Here is a 7,592-nt window from a genome sequence, read left to right as displayed (position 1 = left end):
CCTGTTGTGAAGGAGGAGGAGGGAGGAGGAGGAGGTAGTGTGGGTTGATGGTGTTCTTATTTCTGTGTTTTGTGATTGGTATTCTTTTCTTTGAGTGATGTTTACTTTGGTGGTGCAGATGTTGCGTTGTTGCTGTTGTTGTTTGTTGTTGTTGTTGTTGTTGTTGCGGACCGGAGTGTATACAGAGGTGGTGTTCTTGTGTTCTTATTCCTGTGTTTTGTGACTGGTATTCTTTGGGTTGCTGCTGTTGTTGTTATCATTGTCGTTGTCGCAAACTGGAGTGCATAAAAAGATACTATATTCTCATTCCTGCGTTTCCTGACCGATGTTCTGTGTAGTGGACGCTTATTCTGGCAGTGCAGGTGGTGCTGTTACTGTTATTTACACTGATGTCACAGAATCGAGTCAATACACTCGTTTTTCTGTTTGATATTCTTCACGTTGTGGCCACTTTCACGGTGCAGGTGGAGGAGATTGCAGCGTCTACTACCTACCTAGTTATTGTTATTTATACTGATGCCCCAGGACGAAGTGAATACAATGATTGTCTGACTGATACCCTACACGCTGAGGTCACTTTCACGGTGCAGGGGACAGTGATTGCAGCGTCCAGTAGTTATTGTTATCCTGATGTCCATGAATCAAGTAAACACACACGTTTTATGATATTCTTTACGGTATCTTCTCTTTCAGTGGTTGAGGTGGCAGTGGTTGCAGCGTCCACTACAAAGTTATGATACAGATGCCCCATAATCAAATTAATGCAATGGTTTTGTGATTGATATTCTATATGGTTTATTTTCTCTCATGTTGCAGGTGAAAATACTCGCACCTTCTTGTATTTATTGTCATACTGATGCTTCAGAATCGAGTAAATACACACGCTTTACAATATTCTTTTCAATATCCTCTCTTTCGATGGTAGCAATGTCCTGTAATGACACCTATTGCACTGTCATTACCGCTTCCCTGTGACTGCGAGGCTGGTGTGGCGGAGAGCAGCGCCCCTCAGGAGACGGTGTGGCTGGCATCGTGTTGGCCCCATCGAGCTGCGTCCCTCCCTGTAATGTGTTTACTGAGGGGACTGAAGGGACGACCCGCCGGCACCAGCCACTCCAGGAAACGAACTTGCTCTGTCCCTCTCTCGCCTTCTGCTCCTTTGCTCTTTTGTTTTCCTTCTATTTCTCACTTTAGCTGTTTTGTTTACAAGTTAGAAGTCGCGAGGAAGGATCTGATTTATTTATTTTTTTTATTTATTTTTTTATTTTTTTATCATATTTTTTATGGGTTAAGGACTGGTTAGTTGAGTGTAAATGCTTAGTGTCTGATTTACTGACTGGCTGACTGAGTGACTGATTGTTTGCGTGCTGTCTTCGTGCGCAACATTCTGGAGTCAACGAACTGTTATCAGCCATCACCTGTCTCTGTGTGTGTGTGTGTGTGTGTGTGTGTGTGCGCGCAGGAGTTCATCAGTGCGTCATCTCCGTCATTCGCGTCCGACGTAACTCTTATAATCCAACGGCCGCGCGCCTCCCCTCCTAATCTCCTGCGTCTTTGTCTCCTCTCTCACATTTTTTCTTTCAAAATTTCCCCTCGCCGTCTTTCTTCATGTCCATCTGCTCTCTCTCTCTCTCTCCCTCTCTCTCTCTCTCTCTCTCTTCTCCTCTTCTCTCTCTTCTCTCTCTTCTCTCTCTCTCTCTCTCTCTCTCTCTCTCTCCTCTCTCTCTCTCTCTCTCATCTCTCTCCTCTCTCTCTCCTCTCTCTCTCTCTCGCTCTCTCTCTCTCGTCACTTTCCTTAACTTAATTATTTTCAGTGTATAGTTTTATTTCCACTTTCTTAATTAACTGTAACTTTTTCTCTTATTTCCGCTCTCCTCCCTTCTCTCCCTCTTCCTCCTCCTCTCCCCTTCTCCATCTCCCTCTCCCTCTTCCTCTTCCTTCATTCCGAAAATTACTCTTTTTGTTTTCTTTCATTTTCATCTTCACTTCCTTCATTAGTCCTTTTTTTCCCTTTCTTTTCCTTACTCACATTGATGTTATCCATTTATTGCGAGGCGGGCGTCAGTTATTTGGTATTTTAACGCCTGTGATCAGCGGCAGGAAGAAGAGTTATAGATAAAAATCATGTCCTGCTAAATTACTTGATAATCGATAAACCACTTGATTGCCTCACTGTGGGGGATAATGTGAAATAACACCACTTTGTCCTCTTCGTCCTCCCTCCTCACTCGCATGGCCTGTGTCGTAAGAAATTCTGTGTCTTTGTGCTTGTGTTTCTGTTTCCCTTTTTTTTTTTGTCATCCTTCAATGCATAATCCTTTCTTCTATCTTCAATTCTTTATAATCTTCCATGTATATATATATATATTTTTTTCTTCTCTGTGTTAAGAATAAGGTTAGTGTTTGCGTCTGTGTTTCCTTTCCTTGGTAATCTCCAGTGCATAATTCTTTATTCAATCTTCAATTCTTGCTTGATATACTTCCTTATATAATTCTATTCGACTGATGTCCTGAATTAAATTACCGTCCCTTACTTTACATTCATGACAATCTGCAGAAACACTCGAAGAACTACAAACACGAAAATTGGTTCGTGCATGAGTCTTTTGCAGTGATCACAATAAGATTAGCGTTCCTTTGCTTACTTGACAGTCTTCGCCTCCTGATCAAAGTAACAGATGCGCCGTCAAAAAACACATCTATCAGTGCAGAGGCGGCAGCTGCTTCACGGCGCGGGGCAACAGTCTCAGCAGGGGCAGCAGCAGCAGCCTCAGGGCCGGAGCAGCAGCAGCGGTAGGGCGGGGGGCGGGTGGGGGCGCAAGGGGCCAGGCTGATAATAAAGAACGCTCAGAGGGACACATAATCGATAGCGTGCGTGGTGAGAAGACCGGATATTTTGTGCCCCGTCTGGGAGCCAGTCATGCGGGGGGCTGCGGAAGTGTTAGCGCTCCGTTCTCGGTCTTGTGAGGCCACTCAGGCCCACAGTAGCCTTCCAACAGCCCTTCAGATAGCGTCAGGAAACTAACTAGAGCATGTTTGTTAGACCCTGATCTTGTGAGGAACTGAAGCTCTCACCAGCCCTCTAGAACTTCAGATAGCTTGAGGAAATATCTAATGCATGTTTGTTAGACCCTCACGATCACTCAACAAAAAATATCATATCCAGGGAAAGGTGTAGCTGCTGCTCCACCAAGAGTTAAAGGGCGACAAGCATGAGGAGCAGTAGGGGGCGCGGGGCGAGCTCGTCGATGTGTCACGTGATCCAAGAAGGCCACAAGCCGGGTCGCCGCAGGAGGTCACTGTGTCAGACAGCTACTCAGGCTTGTGGTGAGTGTTGTGAGCACTCGCCAAGGTCGCGTTAACCCCAAACTCAGTGTCCTCGGCACAGAATCAGCCTCGCGGGTGTCCCTAGGCGATAGCACCGCAGGCCAGACCTAGTGTTACTGCCTGCGTGAAGCTCCCGCCAACATCGCCTCCTCCTCCCTCTGTCGCCTGCACTGCGTTGCGGCCATTGCCTGGGCTTGGAAGACTGCTGGGTCACTAGATCGAGTCTGACGCCCTGAAAAATCTTAAGATACAAGAGGTGGATAAATTTTAGATGCGTTTGTGGTACCTACTTACTATTTTTATTCGTTTTGTCACTCGTACGCGATCATATGATGCGTAAAACCCCAAGAAATAGCCTGGACGGGGCCTGAACGAGTGTGGCAGGGCAGGGTGGGCGGCGGCGGGAGGGCGTACGACTTGTGGACTTTAGGGTGCGAAGTTATAAGGACCCAAGAGGGACTGGCGACTGTGGGAGAGAAATCAGAGGATCAGCGATGGTCTGGGGACGGAGGGAGGTACTGGAGGGGGGGGGAAGCATTAAGAGGCAGCGTCTGAGGGGAGGAGGAGAAGAGAGGAGAAAAGAAGGGGACGAAGGGAGGGCGAGGGGAGGCGGCCATCACCTAGCGGGGCGGTGCAGCTGTCCTGGGAAGGGATGCCGCGCCCCTCACACAAAGCCTTAGAGACGACCGACCCCACTCGCCAACTGTTATACTGTTGCTTCTGGTCTTTTAGCCTCTCCCCTCCCTCTTCGCCGTCCCCTCTGCCGCGCGCCCTTCCCATTTTCCTCCCCTCACTCACGCGCGGAAAGAGAGGGAGGGCACGTGGGTTGTCTCCTTTTTTCTGCCGAGGCCTTTATGCATCGGTTATTATGATTAGCGCTCTCGTGCACGCGTCGCCCATGTGTCCCGGCGCCGCAGCGAAGGAGGCGGGCATGCACGGGGCGGGGGACAGGGGACGGCAGGTGGTGGTGGTGGCGGCTGCAGTGGTGATGGCGTGCAGGTAAATGGCAGCACCACTACTTGAGCTGTCGATCTCCTCCATCCAGGTGTTCTTGTACTGTACTTGTTGATGTATTGATGCGCTGTGAGTAAAGGTTGAAGTGTAGGTAGTGTAGAATCATTTGGGTTTTTTAAAGCTTTATTTTTTCCCACTCTTTTATTTCCATGGTTTCTTTGGTTTCTTTTTCCTACTTTTCGTGGATCCTTAAGTTGAGGTTAAGTTGTATGTGTTTTTTTTTTTTCTTCAATTTTACTTTTTTTTTCTTTTTACAGTTCATTTGGTGATTTACTCATTTATTTTTTCCTATTTTTAAGCTCTTTTCTCCATTTCTTTCCTAATATTTTCTCCATTTCTTTCCTAATCCTTCTTTTCCTAATCTTCCTTCTTTCCTAATCTTAATTTTATTCCTGTCAAAGAAGAAAATATAGTGAATTCTTGTGTTTCTATCTTTTTTTTCCTATTTTTCCTTGTTTCCGGTGACTGTTTCTTATTTTCACGCATTTCATTCTTGTGCAAGAGAAAATACTAGATTCTGGCGTTTGTTTTCTTTCTTTCCATCTCACACTCTCTCTCTTTCTTTGTATTCGGCATTCCTGAAACAAAGGGAAGAAAGAAAAGAAAAAGAAAGAAAAAAAAGGAAAAGAAAACATCAGATTCTGGCGTCTCTCTCTCTCTCTCTCTCTCTCATCTCTCTCTCTCTCTCTCTCTCTCTCTCTCTCTCTCTCTCTCTCTCTCTCTCTCTCCTCTCTCTCTCTCTCTCTCTCTCATTTCAACATCCTTTCCAGTTACTTCATCCTAAAGTTGTTTTTTTTTATCTTTGTAATTTCAACCATGAAAAGAAGAAGAAGAAGAAGAAAAAAAGGAAGAAGGGAAAGTAGATCCAATCATTGAGACGTGACGTGCATGGCGGGGCGGTGCTGAGTCACGGAACTGTCAGGTGACTCGCTGTGGCCGCTGCAGACTCACGGCGCGACACACAGCTGCTCATTTACAGAGATGCGGAGTCATGCCATTGTTCCTCGTCGCGAACTGAACACCGTCGCGTGGGTGGCGTGTGGTGGGAAGCTGCGTTATTTTTCTCTCTCTCTCGGGTTTTCAAGATGAGTTACTCTGGGGGTGTCTAATATGTGTGTTACGTTGGAGTGGTGTGGGTAGGTCTGTTAAGTTAGGGAAGAGAATGTAAAGTAAGATAAGTAAAGCTTGGTCAGGTTAGGTTTAGGTCGCGAGGGTGGAGTGCAATGGGAAGCTGTGTTAATATTTTCTCTCTTTTGGGTGGTTTAAAGATCAGTTACTTGGGTGTCTTTGATGTGTGTTAGGTTAGTGTGGTGTGGGTAGGGCTGGGTTAGGTTAGGCAAGATTAGTAAAGTTTGGCTTGAAGTTACGTAAGGCAAGACGAATTTAGAGAATGTAAGGTTAAGTTTCATTAGATTAAGGGAGGTTACCTTATCCCATCTAGCCTAACACATTCAGACGTAAGTGTTAGGTTACGTTAAGATACGAGTGTAGTACAGTAAAATAAAGTAAGGTAAAAAGAATGTTAGGTTAGATTGTGTAATGTCATGTCAGTTAGAGTTGAGTCAAGTTACCAAACATATCTTAAACTAACAAATCTTAATCCAACATTAACATAACACATATCAATTAAACCTTAACTAATCTAACTTACCACACGACCATTTCTCTCACCAAAATATACAGACCAGAGAAATTTCAGGCACCAAGGAAAGGAAATAGTCATTGGCGCCCCTTTCCCTGCCTCGCCCCGCCTCGCCCCGCCCTTGCCATGCCTCGCCTTGCCTCGCCCTCCGTCAGGCAAAGCAGGGCAAGACTTAACTCATCTTGTGAGGGGAGTTAATTAACCAAGCTTCGTCCCTTGGGTCATTACCGTCAGTATTAGCACCCTCACCTGTCCCGTCCAATTAACCTGCATCACCTCGCGCTGTCGTTATCACCTCACTACTGCCTTCATTAGTATATGTTATTAGCAATGTCGTCTTCCTCCTCATGCTTCTCCTCCCAATCCTTCATCCTCTTCATCTCTTATATATCAGCTGTTTATTGCTTTTCCATTTTGTTATGTTCCGATATCCGTCTTGGGGTGAAAAGATTTTGTCTTTTTTCTTCTTCTCAGTCTCATATAACTCTTCTTCTATCATTGTTTGTCTTCTTGTATTCATATTTTGTCTTCTCTTCACAGACCCTTGCATTTCTTTTTATCTGTTATTTTTTATTTATCCTTTACATAGCTATTTATTCCGTAGTTGTCCCTTCTTCCACTCACAGTCTCTTCCAGCATTTCTTCTTCCATCATCTTCTATCTTTTATCAACGTGTATCTTTTCGAATCCCCTCAGAGCATCACTTCTACCTGTCGTCTATATCTTAGCTTTGCATCATTATTAACATGGCTATTTATTCTCTAGTTTCTTTTCTGCTTCATCTCGCAAACCCCTTGCAGTTCATCTCTTACATTCCTCATCTCCTTTGCATTGTTTTTTTTTTATATTCGCCATGATTTCAGTGGATGTTCATTCCTCATTTGCCTTGCCTTTTTTCTTACAATCTCTTAAATCTCTTCTGTATCTCATCCTTATCTCCTTTCTATCACGTCTGCATTAACGCACAACAGCTGTGAACTAAGAAAATACCACTAGAAGACTTTTATTCTTAATTTCTACTCTCTGTGTCCACCCCTCGCATACCCTCACACCATCACTTCTACCTCTCATCTCTCACATCTCACTTATGCACCAATTCCCAGCATCCAGGAACTAAGAGGATGCTGTTTCAACACTGCCACACGTCCTGTACTGTCTCCGCCTCGCATGATGACCTTTTCTGCAAGTTATGTGGCTGTCCGACCCCTTTTTCCTCCCTTGTATCGCCGAGGAGCTGTAATAATGAAGGTCATCCTCGCTTGCTCGGGCTTGAGGCTCCCTCGGGAACACTCAGAAATATTGAAGAGGCGCTGCGGGATGGCAAAGACTCCACCGATCGAGCGTCACGCAGCGAAGGGATTTTGTCTAAAGCATCGCCAAGAAAAATGAGGAAGAAATGCGGTAAAGTGAAGAGGTTACCGTGCAAAAAGAGAGAGAGGAGAGAGAGGAGAGAGAGAGATGAGAGAGAAGAGAGAGAGAGAGAGATGGAATAATGGACTGGAAAACATTGTGTGAGAGGGTATGGAAGGACCCATGCGAAGGAAAAAAGGGGCATGGAAAAAGATGTCGGGGGGAGGAAGTGGAGGGCGCGAGGGGACACCTGAACCAA

Source organism: Scylla paramamosain, chromosome 18 (genome assembly GCF_035594125.1).
Source record: "Scylla paramamosain isolate STU-SP2022 chromosome 18, ASM3559412v1, whole genome shotgun sequence".
Lineage (NCBI taxonomy): Eukaryota > Metazoa > Arthropoda > Malacostraca > Decapoda > Portunidae > Scylla > Scylla paramamosain.
The sequence above is the reverse complement of the archived record's forward strand: the minus strand, read 5'-3'. Positions refer to the sequence as shown.